This window comes from Vigna unguiculata, chromosome 3, assembly GCF_037176805.1.
Source record: "Vigna unguiculata cultivar grain cowpea cultivar isolate G323 ecotype 2 chromosome 3, ASM3717680v1, whole genome shotgun sequence".
NCBI lineage: Eukaryota > Viridiplantae > Streptophyta > Magnoliopsida > Fabales > Fabaceae > Vigna > Vigna unguiculata.
The window spans coordinates 8,441,113-8,462,513 of NC_140794.1; positions in this window are offsets into that span (position 1 = coordinate 8,441,113).

Consider the following 21,401-nt stretch of genomic DNA (forward strand, 5'->3'; position numbering starts at 1 on the left):
CAATAATAGTTTTTTATACAGTACATTTAATTAATTTTCAAGAGTAATAAACCTATTTATTCTTAATCATATTTTATATTTTTTTGACAAACACAGAATGAGTTGAAAGCCAATACACCACAACAAGGAAATTTTAGTGGTGTTAAACTCAAGAAAAAATGGGAAGAAATAAATATCTTTATCATGATTGTATACATTGTTTGTATTTGTTGAGAACATGAGAACATCTTTTCTTATTGTTGCATACTTCTATTTTTATTGTCGTAGACTTTATTATTGATGCCTAGCATGTCATGCAATTAAGTACTTGTTTGTAATATTTTATGGAGCATTTTATGAGACAATAAAATTGTATGAAGCATTTTATTGTATAATAATTTTTTTTTTACCAAAATCTTGTCGTGGGATTGTTTCAATTTCACAAAAATGTATTATTCTGATTTTTAGAAAGATAAATTAGTAATAATTTTAAAATGTTACGAAAAGGCAATTTATAACATTTCTTAATTAATACAAATAATATAATTAATAACATTTATTTAAATGTTAGAAAATATATAAGTTACATTTTTTTTTAAATGTTATAAAATATATAGGTAACATTTTTTAATGTTATAAAATGTATATAGGTAAAATTTTTTGAATGCTAAAAAAAATTAAATTCACAACATTTTTCAAATATTAATAAAGATGTTAATTGATAATATTCTTAAAATTAATAATAATAATACGTAAAAATGTTGCTAAAATCTTTTGTAACATTCATTATAGACTACATGTGTATAAAGTATTGTCTTTGCAAATGACAACATTTTCTCCGTCTTTAACAACATTTTTTAAATGTTATTAAATCTTATATATGGAATAGTATGCTAATTATGTCATTTATTTATAGTGAAAACAGTACGTTGTTATGAAAAAATTTAATAATTAAAAATGTAATACAAAATATTTGTTGAGGATATTTCTAATTAAAATTGTGTCTATTTGTAATTAGGGTATGCATAAGTGTAAATATATTTATAAGGATGTTTGTTTAAAACATAATACTTACAAAAGAAAATTATAAAATATAAGACATGTTTAAAAATAAATTTATTTAAATGTATGTATTCATAATAGTTTGTTTTAAATGTATGTATTTAAATATATTATAAAAAAAACTAAATTGAAAAATAGTAAAAAATTGTGATAATTCAAACTTATACTAGTAAATTTGTAAACTCAATATACATCACACGGTTTATTTTACACTAGTTAACACGTGCTAGTTGAAGTTCTATAATTTCTTAATTATGGTCTCAAATCTCAATCTTGTGATTAAGTATTACAAAAAAAAATATCTATTTTATTATATTTATCCAATTTAACTTAAATTAGTCAAAATGTACTATAACTCTCTAGTAAAAGCTATTAAAAAAAACTTCCAACTTCAATATTAATATTTATAAGGTATTACTTTATTTCATGGAAGTGTTCCCTTATTTCATGATTCCACTTGATTCAACTTAATAACAGAAAGTTTAGATAGCATTCACATGAAGTCTTAAATTCAGGGTTGCAAGAAAATATTGAAGAAGTAACCACTCTCTCCTTTCTTCCTTTAAGTGTTACATGCTTAAGCTTTTATTTTATTACAATTTCCTCTTTACTGACTGATTTTGCGTATATCTTCTTTGGGCCTCTCAGATAGAAGATATATACTTGTGTTTCACTGCATATTGATATGAAATCATTTTAACTTTTATGTATGAATTAGTCCTTAATACATGTTAAGTCAATAATGAGAGTGATCACATCATGTTATCCTTTTGAGTGGATAAAATTTGCTGGAGAGAACCTTTTAATACAGTTCTTTTTGTCTTCAATGGTAACCCATAATGACAAAGCTCTTTGTCCCAACCCTTAAGTCTTAAACAGAGAAACATTTACAAATTTCTTAAGGATACTTACATAAAGTCAACACAATTCATAATATCAATAATCATAACAGTTTATTTGTTTGTTCGATATATGAGACTTTAGAAGAAATAAAAGACTATGATTATAAAAGCTCTAAAATGTTTTACTTGTTTTTTTTTCTTCTTGTCGTATACTTAAGTCTTACGCATTTAATAAATAAAAGTTTAATTAGTCGGATGTACCTATTTTATTTTCGTTTAAATGTTTCAGTTTGGTACCTGCTTTTAAAAATGTGTCGGTCGAATCTCAACTTTTGAAGAAGTGTCTCAATTAGGTCTTTTTTAGAAAAGAAAAAAAATTAACGTCATTAACTTTATTCATGACTAACTTTTACTACTAAATTTTAATATAAATATCATTACTTAATTTTGTAAGTCATTTTAAATATTAATAATGTTAACAACATTAATAATTTTTTCTGAAAGAGACCTAATTGAAGCATCTTTTCAAAAATTGAAACTCAATTGACACACTTTTAAATGTGGGTACCAAACTGACACCCGAACAAAAATGAGTATTATCAGACTAATTAAACCATAAATAAACTATCTTATGCATATAATTATGTCTATGTCAAAACTCAGCTATGGATAAACATTCCCAAGCTTAACAACTAGTATATGGAAGAACCAAAGACTTCTTTAAATGATTAAACAATAAGATAAAATCATAAATATAAGAATTGAATAACAACGGTATTTCACAAAATATAATGCATTTATGAATGGAAGAATAAAACCAAGAGGTAACTAGAAGATAACACGAAAACAATAAGATGAAGACAATAAGAAAAACATGAAGATTATTATGGGAAGTGAAATATGTAAATATATGTCCGTAATATTATTTAGACACTTAACTAAGGTATTATATATAAGGTTAAATTATTCATTTGGTCCCAATTTTCGTATGTAAATTTGAATTTGGTCCCTCAATTTTTAAAAGTGTTAACTAGGTCCTTAATTTTGATAATTTGTTTCAATGAAGCCCCTTCCGTTAAAATGGCAGAAACGGCGTTAAGAGCACAGTGACGTGGAAATGTTAGACCGAAACGTGTCATCGTGTCATTTATATTTAAATGCATTGAAAAACAATTAAGAATTGCAATATATAAGTGTAATGAATCATCCATAAACCCCATTATTCATCATTTTGCGTGTGGGAAGCTGAAAATTGAAGAAAAAGTTGGTCTGAGTATAAAGAATGTTGAAGGTTGTGGTGGGAATATGAATGCAGAATACACTGCTGCAGTGAGGTCTGTGGTGGCAGAAGAAATAGAGAAATGTATGAAGTCAATTGAACACTCTCTTCTTGAAAGGAAGAAATGAACAGTGTTTTGAGATAATAAGTTTGAAGGGGTTGAAAAAATATGAGACTTTGAAACAAAACCTACATATTTTAAGTGATTTACTTTTTCTCCGTGATGACAGTGTGTTTGGGGACTCTCATTCCACTACAACCTTTAGGTCACTGCATTAAATTCAAACCTACTCAATTCAATTTCAATGCAAACAAAACTTTTGAAACAAAAGATTATTGTGCATTTATATATTGAAATTAGTTAGGTTAAGAAATTAACCAGTAGAGAAAGGCATGGCTGACCTAGAAGGAGGAGGTGAGGAACCAAGTGCTTCAAGTGGTTTCTTTTGGGTAGCAACAGACTTTTTAAGGGATGGCCTTGCAGATATTCTAGAAGCATTTGATGGAATCTGAGAGCTTAGCTGATTAGTTTCAGAAGCAGACTTAAGAAATTAAACCGAGATCGCAATTCCACTAAGAACACTCTGATTCCAACTGTTCGAACGCCAACTTTCTAGCAATGTGATCCCACACCCTCGCGATTCTTCTGCAAACCCCTCCTTCCTCCAATTTCGACCACGAACGCAAACCCTAGAATAAACCCCAAATTGAAGCCTAATAGAGACGCTCATTCTGTTTTCTTACGTATTAAATGCACAACATTTTTCATTTTTTCGAAATTAATTATTTATTACAGCGCCATTTTAACGGAAGGGACTTCATTGAAACAAATTATCAAAATTAGGGATCTAGTTAACACTTTAAAAAATTGAGGGACCAAATTCAAATTTACATACGAAAATTGGGACCAAATGAATAATTTAACCTATATATAATCTGAATGACTATAATCTTGCGGAAAAACTATTGTTAAAATGACGAGGAGTAGGCACGTACTTGTGTAGAGAAGATTTTATGAAGATTCCTTCATGACAATAAACTATGTTAGGCTAGTAATGGATTAATTGTAAACAAAATCACAATCTAAATATCTTTACACAATACTCTAATCAAATTGTAACAAATGTGAAGGAATTTAAAGAAGTTAGTTATTGGGATCTGTTTTCAAGTTTATTTTATATATATATATATATATATATATATATATATATATATATATATATATATATATATATATATATATATATTTTACAATAGTCATGCATACAAAAATGTAATAATATTATTTGTTGTGGATTTGCACTTTATGTAGGAGGATTGGTCATAGAAAATATAGGATTAAGATTTTGATATGGATTATTGAATAGTCTCTTTAATCATCCATGTAACAAACTTAACTTTGAATGTGGATTAGGATACCCAAATAAACCTTTTATATCTATTTCATTTCTCTCTTTTTTCTGTTGAAAAAGTAAAACTTTAAATAATTTTCACTTTCAATTTTTTCTAATCTTTTGAAAATATTTGTTGTAATTAATCTTGAAGTAATTTAATGTCTCTAGATATACGTATATCTAGGCATTAAATTACTACATAATTAATTTTTTTTATTAATAATTAGCAAAAAAAAAATTATGCATGTATTACACATGTATAATTTTTTTTACTAATTATTAATAAAAAAATTAATCATGTTATAACACTTAATTTATTATCAATTTTATCATTATCAATATAATTTATCTTTTATTTTATAATTTTCTTAAATTTAATAAATATTTTATGATAAAAAAATTTATCTATAATAAAATTGTAAAAATTATTTATTTTATTATTACCTTTTATGAGAATATTTGTATTTAAATTTAATAATTTTTTATTTTATTAATTATTATAAAATTTAATTTCTAGTTTTCTTACTTTTTGTTGTTATGAAAAAAAAAAGTAAACACATATGCCCTGCCCCTATGTTTCTAAGAGTTTTGAAAAGAGCTTTTATCAATAGTAATTAGACAAAGTTGATAATAAGTACAAAGATAAAGAAAATAAGTTCATTCATTCTTTTATATGTATTTATTTATTTATTCTAAATTATGATCAGATTAGTGTTAATATATAATAAAAAATATATATATACAAAGTCATATTTTAAATTCAAAATATGCTATTTTATAAATTTTCAACATTCTAAATACATATAAGTGGAAGCAATATTATGTTAAACGTTTTTTATTGTGATAAACTAATTTTTGGTAAGGTTTCATTGGTTTTACTAATTTTCTTTTTTACCAATTCAACCTCATTTACAGTTTTCTCAATTTTCATTGTGTAATTTTGGGGCTACAAGGTATTGTCATTTTGAAACATAGAGAATACCTCTAGTCGAAACTCCATATTAATTTTTTTTTTCCCAAAAAGCTAATTGGATCCTATTTTCAGCAAATTAATATTTAAAAAATGTATATGAATTCATGCGAAGTTTAAGTGCTTTTAGATTATATTTAAATTTTTAATTATTTTAAGCAATTCATTTTTTTCCTTTCAATGTTGTGGAAGCCTAGTGTAAGTAACAGTAGAGAAAGCAGAAGCACGTGAAATGGCCCCCGCTTGCTTCTCAAATGTACCAATTAAATGATGAAATCTGTTGTTACGTCGGGTTCGCTAGTGCCCTCATTTATTTTAAATCCGCATTTTTCTTCATAAACTATTGTGACTGTAATTATAAACTGTAAAGATATTATCTATTTAGATTAATTAGTACAAAGTCTTTTCAACTTAAACAGCAACTAAAATTTAAATGTGATATACAATTATTTTTATCCAAAATTAAACATTTCTGACAATAATTATTAGTTTACAACTTTTATTTCTGTAAGTGGAGATGTCAATAAATACGTTCTATAATAATTTTAGCAGTCGCTATTCTGCCTAGGTTTTGTTAACACCCTAGGCAATAGGTTCTTCAGCTTTTTAATTTTTTTTTTATTTTAAATGATTTTTTTGTCTTGGTTCTATTAATACTCGAGATAATAGATGTTATTTTATCTAGGTTCTATGGACATCCGAGGTAGTAGGTGTTTTAACTTTTTATTTTTTTTTATTTTAAATAATTTTATCATTATAAGAAAATATTTTATTAGTAATTAATTTTAGTGAATGACCAATTAAGATATTAATTTAAAAAATAAAAATTATTGATTATTAAAATAGTCATTATTATAAATAAAAAATTATAATTGGTCACTAAATTGGTAATTAATTAATTAAAGACCAATTTCGAAACTATGTCATTTTGGTAGCCAAAAACCTAGTTAAGTTTAAGTGACCAATTTTCGTTGATAGCCATAACCATGGTAGCTAATTTTAAAAATCAATTTAGTGACCAATTATATATTTTTATTCATAATAGTGACTATTTTAGTAATTAATAATTTTTTACTTGTGAATTGATATCAAAATTGGTCACTTTAATTACGAACAACTTTTGGTCACTAAAATTAGTTATTAATGAAACATTTTCTTATAAATATACTTCAATTCTTTACAACCGAAACATAATATGGACATTTTTATTTTAGTTCCGAACCGAGACATAAAGACTACATTTTTACCTCGTCCATATATCTTGAATATAAAACTGAAACCACATAGTCATAATAACTGCGGCTAAAATTCTTTACTGCATTAGTGTTAAATATGTAAATGAATAATAGAATAATAAGTATCAAGAGAATGAGTTGAAGTAAATCTTTATCATAATAAACATGTTCTTGTATATGTTTTAATAACCATATTCTTTTAGTTAATTATCTAACTAAACCTCATTTTTTCAAGTAATTTACTACTTGATTATAAAGTATCTAAATATTTTATATATTGGTAAAATATGAAATATATATAGCTAAAACAAATTACAGTCCAGCATAATCTTGAAACTCCAATTTTTTATTTTTCTCAATTTGATTAAATTAATTTTAAAGCACAGGCCACCTTTTATCTTGAAAAATCAGCATTAAAAAATTTAATTAGTATAAAATTTTCAATCAATGCAAAACTTGATCATTTGTTTTGAATAAAATGTGCTCTGGAGGCAAAAAGTAAAGTATTGATTTGAAACAACTAACAAGGTTGAAAATCTCTTGTTTGTTTTTTATATCATAATCAGCTACTATACTACAAGTTACTTACCCCGAACATGATTTCATTGCAGTGTTCCACCAATTTTCGAAATAAAGTTGAAAAACAGAAACCAGAAAGCTGAAGGGGTCAGCAATGTTGCAGTGCCTTTCCTTTGAGAAACATGGTCTGCTTCGGAGGAATGATGGTGTCATTCCTTATCATTTCTCAGAACAACTCACTGCAAAAATGCTTTCCTTTTAATAAAGTACACAGCTGGTTAGAACTGCAATTGCAATTGTCAATAACATGGATTGCACCACATTATTTGAGTTTCAAACGGATGAATTTATGACAAGAGAGTTTTAAGAATCCATAAGACAGTGTTCTTTTAAAGTGAATTAATGTTCATAGATAATTGAAAGCGCTGACTTGAGGGATATATCGCGTTCTTTTGTATGAAATATAAAGTGGGGCAAAGCATTGTGAGATTTGACTCATAATAACATCTCCTTCCTACATGAGATTTGGGAGTGATTCTCACTACTTTACTAAAATACCTCGTTATTTTATCACCATTACACCACCATATGCGACTCAAAACAGTTGCACCACGTCCGGCGTTGATGCCAAAGACACCAACAACAGCCACCACCAGCAACTTCCAATAAAGGCAGAGGTGTTCTTCAACTCTGTTGTAGAGAAATGTTTCATAGTCTAACACAACAACTTCTTTCTACCGCAAAAAATCCAATAAAATATTTGGAACATGTTACATGAAAAAGGAAACCAGGTAAAATAAGCATGCATGTAAGAGGGAACCGGTTCCAAATTCAAAGTAATTGATTACATTGAAGTCTTCAATTTTTTTTTTTTCAATTAGTAAATATCATGAATAATTTTTATCATCATCAGAAAAATTTCAAAATTAATTACAACTTATCTAAATATCATTTTATATTACTTTTAATACCAAAGACAATTTGATAATCTTATATTTTTATCAATTAAATTTTATTTTTTATTAGTCATATCAGTCAAATCCTTCATAAACTTTTACAAAATTTACCTTCAAATCAACTCTACTATCATCTTAAAATCCTTTCAAAAAGAAAAATAAACTTCACTCTCAAATTTACTCAAATCAATCATATCCCTCTCCTTCAAATTATCCCTCCCAAGAAAACACATCCTAAGATTCCAACTCATAGTTAGTTTATAATGGTATAACAGGTAGTTTGTAGTTTCCTTAAGTACATTTTCAAAAATTCGATTTTTCACTGTGTGAATGGTGAAAACTTTATTCAAAACAGAATATTATCATTACTGAAAAAAAAAAGAACAAGAAAAAGTTCGGAGTTTAAATTAGAGAAAAAAAATACAAAGAAAGTTTCATATCTATTTAATTTTTCTTTTTTCATTTTACTTTTGGACTTCAGAATTATCACATTACTTTAATTTATTTCCATTTTTAAATATTTTTTCAAGAAGCTATCTAGGAATGTTCTTATGTTTCCTAAATTTATGAAAAGAGATTAAAAATAAAAGGTCGATTTTGTAATTATAAAGTGAACAGATAAAAGTAAATATAAATACACCATTAAATTGTTATTCTAAGTTTTCATTACATTTTTTCTATTCAAATGTAACATCTCAAATGAAAATTTACAAATATTTTATCTTTATAATCTTTACATTCATTTGAATTAATATGATATAAGTAACTACATATTTATATTATATTATCCAATATACTTTTATTTCTCTAGTAATAATCAATACACATAAATCACTAATGAGTGGTTTATTATCAATCACTCACTTGTTATCATGTTAAAATTTATCATTCACATTATAACGTATATTATCATACGTTACACTTATCATTTATTTATTCATTTGTGATTTCTCAAAAATTCCCATTCTAATTCTTCATAATTCATGCCACATCAAAATGCATGACACATTCTAAATTTTCTTACAATTCATTAAACTTTAAGTGAAACAAGAATTAAAGAAAATTCTAAAACTAATGATCATTTGAGTGATGTATGCTTACTTGGGCATCATTATTTTAAAAGACAGAATTTTTCACCTCTTTGTTCAATATCCAATTGACTTAAAGAAGAAAAAAATCAGAAATTTAAGCGAAAAAATCCTAACACATTTATATGGAAGCTTTAAAAATTGGAACTTTCTTCACCTATTCATTTAATGAATTAATAAATTAATATTTTAAAAATGAATTTGAATTGATAAGTGATTCATTAGTCAAATTAACCGCGCTACTCTTCAATTAATAAAAGCATACCTAAAATCCCCAATTAACTCCCTTCGTGACCAAGCTTTTGGATGGGACCCTATGGGTTTGTGTGATAAAAATAAATGATAAGCTTTTTTACGATGAAATGATAGTTAATTAAAAACTAAAAAAAATTAACGCATTTAACTTAGCAGCTTTTTGATAAATTAACTATTCAATTAAATTTAATACATATAAAATCATATAAATAGTGACATTTCATGCTATTTTATTTTATCAATAACAACCTATTTTAAATCATTGTGACTTTTAATTAATTTGAAATATTGTATTAAAGATAAAATGTATTATTTAAAAATGAAATAAATAGTATAATATTAAGTGATAAACAATGAAAATAGTATAATAATTAAAACGATAATTTGGAATGCTTTGATGTGAAGATGAGTACGAGGATTTTAGAGGAACCTTTTAAACGATCAAAAACAAAAGTAAGAAAATTATAATTAACTAGTAGAATTGGATTTTATCAAATGATTTTATATTATCAAAAATAAATTATAAATAATTAATAAAATAAAGTATTAGCTAACAAAAGTCTACATTTCATGTGGAAAAAAAACGAGCATTCAACAATTTTATCATCAATTCTCAAACATTCTGCCTTTCTGCAATCTGAAATAACCATATAAAACTTAGATTGCAAGGGTTATGAAGAAACCTTCCTTGTTGTAATCGATTTATTTTTTAATGCATAATTTGCTCACGTTAACATTATTTAAAAGGTCTTTCAAAAAAATTTACAAAAAATACAACAACAACGATATATGAATTCAATCTCCATAAAAAATCGATATTACCTCAAATTTAAAATTTTGAAACAATAAATTTATGATCTTATTCTTTATATATTATTCAATTCTTTTATTTCTATTCAATAGTAAACTTAGATTTACACTTTGATATACCACAATTCTAATATCTCACGAAAGAAAAAAAAAAACTTGAAAAAATAAGATGTATTCAATCATCGTATATTACAATATTTAATATCTCGATCATCCTATTCAAATTCACACATAAAGAAGTCGCCAAAATGATCATTAAGAAAAAGTGTGAGAAAGAGATCGAAAATAATGTAAAATCATTTCATTATAAAGACAGAACATATAGGGATAGGGCATTCTTATGAGTCAACGTGACAACTAAGAAGATGCTCTTTTCATCCCTTCAAAACACTCTTACTTCAAGCTTGCAATTGCTTTACAATAAATTTAATGAGACATTCTCTCCATTTTTTTTTTCAAAAATTCACAAGAGAATTTGATAAAAAAATAATTATTTTTTGAAAATGAGTTCAGAGGTACTATAGTTTCCTCATAGGCTAATACGGTCTCTTGATTCAGCATTTGGGCTAGTCTAAACAACTATAGAAGGCCCATTGGTAACAACCCATTAGTCTTAGGCAAATTTTTTCTACTCCCTCTATATTTTTCCTCCTCCATTCCAAATGAATATGAAAATTCTCGTTTATCTTTTATGAATTGTGGAATCTAAATAATATATAGAAAATAACTTTGGAATTGTATAATATAGAAAACTTTCGGATTGCATAATTAAAAATTATTTTCAATTATCACATTATATAATTTGAAAGGCATTTTTTATTTTTAGATCGTACAATTTAAAAGTGATTTTTTAAAAAAAAAAAATCTTTGAGATCGAAAAATTCAGAAGACAAAAAATGACTTTCGAAAGTTGAAGAAGGTTAAGAAAAAATTAATTTTCTGATTGTACAATTTATAAACCATTTTTTACTTCTCAATTACACAATCCAAATAATTTTTTGCTTTTAAATTGTGTAAACTGAAAAAAGTTTAAGATTTTTTTATCTGTATTATGTAATTCAAAAATCATTTTTGATTTCCAAATTGTATATCCAAAAGTTGAAGTTGTTTTTACCTTCCCGATTGAACAATTCAGAAAAGGTAAAATGAAAGTTTTGATATTCACGAACTATAAACCACAATACAGGTCTAACATTTAAACAGTACTTCCTAAAGGATTAAACAACAATCTTCAAAATTGATTTATGCTAACATAAGATACTAAACACCAAATGTTGGTGTTCCCACATCTTTGTCAGATCATGTTCAAATATGGTGTGACCAAGCAATAAAGCAAAGAGGAGTTCAGCAAGGCAATGGCTGAAAAGAAATGATGATGGAAAACTTGACAGAGTTTCATGTTGTAATGCTCAAAAGAAGACAACCAACCATTCCCTGCTACAACTACATGTGGGTCGACTTAAGGATCTCAAATTTCATCACAATTATGGAGATTCTGACCAAACCATATATAAGCTAACATAATTAGATTCTGTGGGCTTGGTAATGTGGGAACACCACATTCCACAGAATCAAGAGAATCAGGTTCAGACAAAATTCAAAAAGCATATTACTGGTGACACTGTAGGCCTTTTATTTGGTGATGAAAGTGAATTCACTAGCACCAGTAATCAGAGTGTGAGATTGATTTTGGGATGATAAGAGAGTGTGCTTATGTTATATATGATGATGTTTTTGGGGGTTGTTGGTGACTATGTTCTACTGCAATTAAGAAGCAAAACATGTTCTTCATTGAAGATAAAAATTCAAACACAATCATTTGTGATATTCCAAAGATTCCAACTCTTGTCCTCATAACTACCACTTGGCAGGGACAGAGAGCTATCTCAAAAAGTTTGAATGCGACCTCTCAATCTAAGCCTCTCCAATTAATCAACATGTTAATAACACAATCACGATTCTTATTAGATTGCTAATGTTTTTACTTTAGTATAACCATGGAATGGTTTGGTTTTAGGTAAAATATTAGAGTGTTTCGAGTGAGAATTCATGAATAACACCACACTAAATGAGATACGAGTCTAAATCCATATCATACTCCTTCTAATTCAAAATTTTAAGATTCATGGATTTATAGGGTTTTTTTTTTTTTTCTCGAATCCTAATTTCCTTTCCATAATTGGATGAATCCTAAACTTGGATAGTCAATTATTTTATGTTGTAATGGGAATCAAATGTTTACAATGTTCTCATCCGAAGCTAAGGGATGAAAATGTATAAGGGCTTTTGGACCATTTGTGTCAGTTACTCTGCCAATTGCTAATGATTTTGGTTGGACCACTGGTAGAAATTGGGCCTACAAATAGATGTCACAAAAAAGTTACCAAGATATTGTAATATACACTCACTTTAATTTTAAAATTACCTTTCATCAAATTGAGAATTCCTTTATAATAGTAATAACATTTGAATTAACCAATTATTTTTAATAAATAGTTAAAGAAACAATTTATAAATAATTGTATAGATAAAATTGAGTATCAATATATCATATTCTAAAAGTAAAGTACAGTTTTAGCTGAATCAATTTAAATATAGTATCAAATTTAAATTAGTGAAGAAAAATAGTTTATTTATTTATAATAATATTAATTTAATTTTCTTTTATTTTTTGTTTCACTTCCCAATATATTATATATATTCCATTCCATACATGCATGAAACTTATTTATGCGTTGCATAATACTTGCTCTTTTTTAAATAAATAATTTGACACAATGAATCACAATCTTGTCCTATATTATAATATTTTTATAAAATATCAGTGTGTTGGACGCTAGTTTATGTGTACGAGAAATATATATAAAAAATGTATAAAAATTTAATAATGAGATTCACTTGTTAAAAATAGAATGAACGGGTTTTAGTTAATTTCCTATATTAATATTTTTATAGTTGTTAAACGGTTTTATCTAAATACATGGAAGATTCAATTTCTCGTTAAGTATTATTAACAATATATATGAGTTTATAAGTATTATTTTTGAATTCCCATTAAATGATAAAGATAATTTAAGTATAGTTATGTTATTATATAATATATTTTTAGGAAAATATCAAAGTGATGATTATGATTAGATTATTTGATTTTTTTTTTATTTAAATTAGTAGTTTACTTTTTAATAAAAAATTATTTATTTATTTATTTTGGTAGTATTCTGTAAAGAGATGTGATATTGATAAGGTTTAATGTTTGAATATTATTAACCGTACAATTACAGAAGATAAATGAAATATATGGTAGTAAGTACGCTCCTTTCGAGTTAGGGAGGTTAAACTTTAGAGTATTCAATTAAATACTGTCTAGATGTAAAAATAATGTGTTAAAGATATTGTATGGTTGTGAATGAAAAAATAGATTATATATTGATGTAAATGGTTGTTTAAAGATTAAAAATTGTTAGATTGAATTTTGTTTTGTTTTTTTGAGTATTCTATATAGTGTGAAGTATTTGAAGTAGAAATCACATACTTTGTTCTTAAATATATGTTTTATAAATTGATATTGTTCAAGTAGTGACTTGTCATTTAAACGGCGTCTAAATGATGAATTATGATTCATGGCTTATTGTCACTTGAGTGAGATAACATGAATATGCTCGAGTAACATGGTATATATTTAAGTGATAACTTTAAGTTTGAGCGAGAAAGACCAGGATAATTTTATCCCCTCTAGAACAAATGACACTCAAAGAATAACATAATTGTTCAAACGTTAAGTCTTAATAGTGTACGACTTTCTAGAATATGTGAGGCATACAACTATGTGTTAACTCTCAAGAGATAATATTATTACTCAAGTGTTTGTGAAGTGGTGTATTTTATCCTTTTGAAACTTGTTGTACATGAGGCAACAAATACATTCTCAAGCGTGCCAAAGATGCTCAAGTAACGAACGTTTAAGCATAAAGTGATTAGTTGAGCGAGTGGCAAACAAAATTAATTATTTTCTTTGAATTTATCTTGTTGAAGTAGTGTAAGATCACTCAAGTGAGAAAAACTTTCTCGTGTTGTCGAAATTAAATCCACAAGTGTAAGAAATCCGTTCAAGTGACATTTAGTCGATGATGATAATGATATTTTTTATTTATATGTTAAATTAATTAATTATATAATGATATTTTAATAGCACGAGTATGAACCTTTATTGATATGTTGTTTCTTGTGAGTGTGTTACAATTTATGAATGTGTGGTGAGGATATCTAATATAATACTAACACAAAATTCATTAAAGAAATGAGATATCATATCTTTACTAATAATCTAATCACTTCAATAAAATTTTATGTTAGGACAAGCTAAATAAAATTCTTATATCACTACTTTTTGAAGCAAATACCAGCAATCACCCTAACGGAACAAATTGGGATTGATTTTTTCATATGATATTTATGTTGAGTTTGATATTACTTTATGGTGAGACATACTTATTACAAATTTTCTAGAAAACGATGAGTATGACAAATTACACTATTTCATTAATATGTAGTTGACAATTTTTGTATATTGGTCGAAAGTTATTCAATTGTAATTTATCATGTGTATATGTATATGTTATACTCATAGTATATATGATTGATGCATGTATTATGTATATCCTATTATGTAATATTTATTTTTAAAACTAGTTCATCCTTATGTACATTTTTATGTGAAACGCTATAATATGTATGTGTTTTCTACATAAACAAATAACTCTTCTTATAATTGATCATGATCAAATATACAAAGGTTGATAAATAAATATAAATGTAAAATCCTTCCTATATACATTACCGCAACCATAGACTTAATTTCAAACATAAAAAAATAACTGAACTCTATAAAAACAAAAAAAAAAGTTGTTACTTCTACTTGTAATTATATATGTACCCATAGAAGAAAATAAAATCTCATGTCTTGGATGTATCATTCGTTTTTCCATTAGTTATTCCATAACGTTTTGTTTTTATTGATAGAAATTATTTATGAATATCAAAGTTTACGATAACTCATGCACATTAAATGCATGCCAATAAAATATCTTAAACAACTACTTTGTCTTTGAGTAATAACATATGGTTAAATAATTGCATATTTAAACTTTGTGTTGGCATCATTTAGTGCGTTTATTCATTTTACTGTCGTTCAACCACGTAGTTAGCCCCGAGTGCATCAATTTGTACACTCTTACGAGAGTTGTTTTAATCATTATTTAAAAAATTTAATTAATTTCTTATGGTAATGTGTGGAGGTGAAATTTGAAAGGACTAAATTCTATTTATTGTATATGATTAATTATATCATCACTTATAACTAACATCTGCATATTAATGAAATATCACAGATAAAAGTTGGATCCTAAATAAAATTGTGAACTTTGAATTTTTGTATTAAATAGAAAAAATTAATTTGTTTTAAATGTTTAAATTCAATGTAATATAAAATTTAAGTTTAGCAGAAAATCTTCTTTCCTTTTCGTTTAAATCTACCATGTCTGGGAAGCCAACCACACTCTCATATAAATTTTGGTGGGTTATTAATTTTATCAGTATGTAATTTAAAAAGAAAAAATCTCTTTGGAAACCTCCACATTAATTTATTTAATAGAAATGAAGATGTATTATCTTTATTGGTGGGATGAGTATGTAGCTCACGTGGATATCATGTGAATCTGTTATTTCTGTCTACCCTTTATTTAATCTGTCTATAGTTTATCACTTTATTTAATTTAAAAAAAAATATTTAACTTTTGACCTACTTCACTTCGAATCTTATTTGAGGACACAAACTAACAAACAAAATCAAGAAATATTGAAACTTATTTTAATAATGATTTATCATATGCTTTATGGAAGCCTTATAATACCTACATACGAATAATACAACCACAGTAATTTTCGATTTTGATAAAATTCGATTTTCCAATAGTTTGCGAGTTCGGGCTGTTCAAAATAGCACAACACAGTAGGTAGAATATATTCTTGATTAATGTAGATAGAAATTATCATAGACAATTGAATAAATTGATATATGATCGTTTTAATTTAAAATGATATATATAATCTGGGTCAGTAGATATGTACTAATATATTTACAATTAGTGGAGAATCTTTTTAAAAAAATTAAAATACATTGAAATGTATTTATTTAAAATATCTTATTTAAATGAAATAATCCACAATTTTGTTTGGATAACTACATTTAATTCACCTTTTTGTTCTTATAAACATCCTTGAACACTCATCACATAACCTATTATATTCTATTTGGGTGTGAATAGTTACTGAAGTACATGATACTTCTATATTGAATACATATGTTAATGCATCCATTACAATTATTACTAATAGATTTTCTCCTTGAAATTCCTTCAACGCTATTATACATGCTTACCAGAGTATATTCAATTCAATTTATAATAATGAAACCATAAATTATGCTTCATATAAGTCACAAAACGTTCAAAAATAATCAAACAGACAAAGTATGCAAAACATGACATTTGACGCTCAATGGCATCACGTCATAACTCAGCATTAGACCATTCAGAAAAGCTGACGCATTTGAGTGGAAACTACCGCTCATCGCTACATTAGTTCACAAAAAGTGGCGCTCATCGGTGGAAACTACCGCTCATCGCCACATTAGTTCACAGTAGATGAATTTTATGCATTTGAGTGAACTTATACCTAATTAATTGCTCAAATGGTTTTCCTCTCTTAATGCTTTGGCTCAAAACAAGTTTAGCACATGAAAGGGAATATCAATTCGTTCAATTGATCAGATTCTAAGTTTTTCAACCAATATAAAATCCCATCAAACTATTCAAGCATGAATTCACATATATAACATATCAATTCAAATCAAAACATGCACATAAAATCATATTCATCAACATGCAAAACATCAAATTTATCAAACTCATGCACACAAAAAACAATTAACTTCCCTTATCCGATAAAGCGGCTCAACAGGACCAAATAGCTCTAAGAACCTCAAACCACCTCTAATCACACAGGATGATCTATCTACACATAGAAATTTCACCAAAACAATCAGGTCCTACTGTTATGATCATTGATTTGTAGAGACTTATACAAAAGACTTAAAAGATACATGCAAGTGGAAACAAGACTCATATACAACAGAAAATAGAAGAGGACTACGAAAAATGACTGAAACTTAACTTACACGAATAGAGAAACTGATTTGTCCAAATTGAAGAGCTCGTCGCGAAGATCACTCTTACAATCCTAGATCTTCAATTAGATGAACAAAGGAAGAGAACTTCTAAGGAAAAGTCAAAAACTCTAGAAGAGTGATTTCTAGAGAGGTGTTGTGTTTTAAAATAATAAAACTCGTTTATAACAATTCTATTCATATTAAAACCTTTTAATAATAAAATAATCGAGTCTCACTATTTTTAAACCACAATCAATTCTAAATTATTTTTTAGAATTTTATAACGAATTTGTTTAAAGATGATTTAGAAAATAAAGAACAAACATTACAAGAAAATGTCTCATTAACAACCAATTTTAATGATCAAAAGTTATTAGTCACTATAGTGACCAATTTAGATATCAATTTACAAAATAAAAAATTATTGGTTACTAAAATAGTCAATAGTATGAAAAAAAAAATTAGTTGCTAAACTGATCACTAATTAATTAGAGACTAATTTAGAAACCAATACCTTTGGTATCAAAAACTAAAAACTTTGGTAGCTAATGCAATTTCCTTTGGTAGCTAAAACCTTGATAACTAAATTTTAGAAACCAATTTGGAGACCAATTATAATTTTGTTTTCATCCTAATGACTATTTTAGTAGTCAATAATTTTTTATTTTGTAAATTTATATCTAAATTGGTCATTGACTAATAATTTTTTGTGACTAAAATTAGTTGTTAATAAGACATTTTTTTTTAATAAAACTTGTTTTTAATTTTCTTTTATTGTATAAGATTTAAAAAATATTTAAACCGATATAATCAATACTATTATACATAATGATGATCGAAAGTATAATTAAACGGAGTAGAAAGGTTTTTCTATTAAATTCATTCTACCGTTTGTTAAGTAACGCTTAAACACACCTAATTATTCACTATTTACGATTTGACTAGTTTTAAAATCGACATTAAAAAAACAAAACTAACCCAGTTGCAATATGAATTAGTAAATATGATTCTGGTTTGGGATGCGTATACTTTAAATAAATGAGACAGCACAATGATGTTTCTTTGTGTGGGCTATATTTGAACAAAAATAAACATCAAAGCAATGACACATTAATTAAAGAGCAGAAAGAAAAGATAAAAGAAACCCAAAAGGAATAGAAATGAAAAATTGAAATTCTCCATCTATGTACTTATGAGCATAATTAAATGGAGTAATTAGATAATTAATTGCATGGAGCAGTGATGAACCCTTTAATTATGGGCAAAGATGCCTAAAGACATGTTAACACCTTGGCTTTACTTCTCTATACTGCCACACATTATTATATTTGATTTCAGATACTTTTTTCAGAGTCCAATGACTTGAAGATGGATCTGATTTATGATAAATTAAGAAAGTGATTAATATATGAGTTCTATCGTTTTGAATATTGTGAAACCTAACAGATAGATTGAAGGAGTCATTATGTTAAGGGCATTGATTAATGTGACGCAACAGCGTGAACTTTCCACTATGGGCTAGTGGCATGGCAGGGTAGAGTGCCCTTGTATATATAATAAAATATACTTGGACAAACCACACAATTAACTATCTCCATTTTGAGTTTCCTCTCATATACATCTATGCTTTGGTTTACTACTTTCATCATATTTTCTTGTCATATTGTCATACAAAACACCGGATACTCATGATATAATAGTTTTTTCTTTTCATGTTGATGCAATTTGTTTTATCTTGTAACGAGTCTTTACAAATACCAATTTTACTTAAATACAATATTAATAAGATCTGATGTCCATTTATAAAAAGAATTTCGCATGATTCTTTACCTAAACTCTTAAGATGTAAGTTTATGTTCTATCTTATATTTTATTTAACTTTTTTATTTTTAATTTGTGAAAGACTTAAACTCACGCTTGAATTTCCAACAATTTTATCTTCAGTGGTGAGTCTCCTCTTCCACATTGGTAAGTCTCCTCTTCCACATTGGTGCACTCGTTCTTGAATGAAATCATTCACAATCACGAGTACTATGTTCGTACTGTCTTTCATCTTAAAAAGACACATTTACTTGAAATCCTTTGTCATGATGACTTTCGATGCATGATCATAATGTACTCATATGAGATGATCACCAAAACTAAACATCGACTCTGATACAACTGGCTGGTCTATGAAGGAAATAATTTATTGGAAAGACACAACATCAATGAAACCCGAACCCAATCGTTATAAGGGATTAATATCATTTCTAATCCAAAATCTCATTAAAATAACGAGTTTATGAGTTCTAATTCTTATATAGTACTCAATTTTCTTGTTTCTAACCTATTAAAGTTAGACTCAATTAAATTCCCAAAATCTTGTTTATTTAATGGTTGAAATTAGTTCAAATGAATGTACTTATTCCATCACTTCTATTTGAGGTAAATATAATAAGTCACAATCATCATAACATAATAATGTTATTGTTAAAAACTTATCTTATTATATTATCTATAGGGATAATTGTCAATTTAAGATTATGTTCTTACTATGTCCAGTAGTCCTACATCATTGAGAAGTCAAAGTCTAAGACGGTTTAAATATCATTTTTTTTCTTTCATTTGGCCGAGGTGCATTTTTAGGATAAAATTGTGACGAAAAACATCATTACAAAAATAATACCTCAAATGTACAGTGATTGACAATGAACTTTTGTGGATGATAATATAACTTATTATTTTAAGCTTATATTTTGGTTTAATTACTCTTTCGGTCCCTCATTTTGTCCAAAAATGTCAAATTGGTCTTCGAGTTTTTTTAAGTTTCAAGTTGGACCCGATTTTTGAAAAAAAATGATGCAATGTGGTCATTTTCGTTAACTTTCTTGAAACGGATCAAAGATTTTTCAAGATTGACACTATGATTATGTTACTTACATGCAAATCATCATTATTAACAACTTAAATTTTGTTAAAAAATTATTGATATGTTTCAAGAAATTTAAAAAAAAAAACCAAATTGCATCAATTTTTTAAAAATCAAGACTAGATTAAAACTTAAAAAAATTAGAGAGCCAATTTGACACTTTTGAACAAGAACATGACAAAAAAGTAATTAACCCTTATATTTTCAAATCATACCTTCCTAATTTTTGGACAATAAACTCTTAAAAGATATTTTATTATTAGAAAAAATCTAATATATACTATTATTTTTTACTATTTTATTTATTTTACTGTGGTGTTATACTTAGCTTAAGTATCACATGTTACTAGTGTTTTCAAATGATCTCATATATTCTTAATTTATTTTATGCACTCTTTATAAACATACCTTTTACTAATTAAAATAATAATTAATATTTATTTTTTTTCTAAGACGTAGATAAATTCAAACAATATAGTATTTGAAACCATCTTAAATTTTGAAAATAGTAAATGGATTGAAGTAATTTTCTTAAAAATGTCAGAAAAAAAATTTAAGTTAAATTAAGTTCCGCTAGCAGAATAGTCACCGTTGAATTTGTTATAGGATAGCTTTTTATTATGTACTATTTATGAACAAACATGAACAGCTTAAAACATTTTTTTATATAAAAATGTAAAAAATAAAAATTTAAAAGCTATTTAACTTTTTAGAGGAAATAATGTATATATATTGTACACCATGTATTTCATGCAATAAAAAAAAAATATTATGATGAGTTTGAATTTACAGGATTTGGGGGTCTGTCTAGAAACTATATAAACAGAATCATGGAACACAAATTAATTATATTTAAGTGACTCCGTGATGAACATG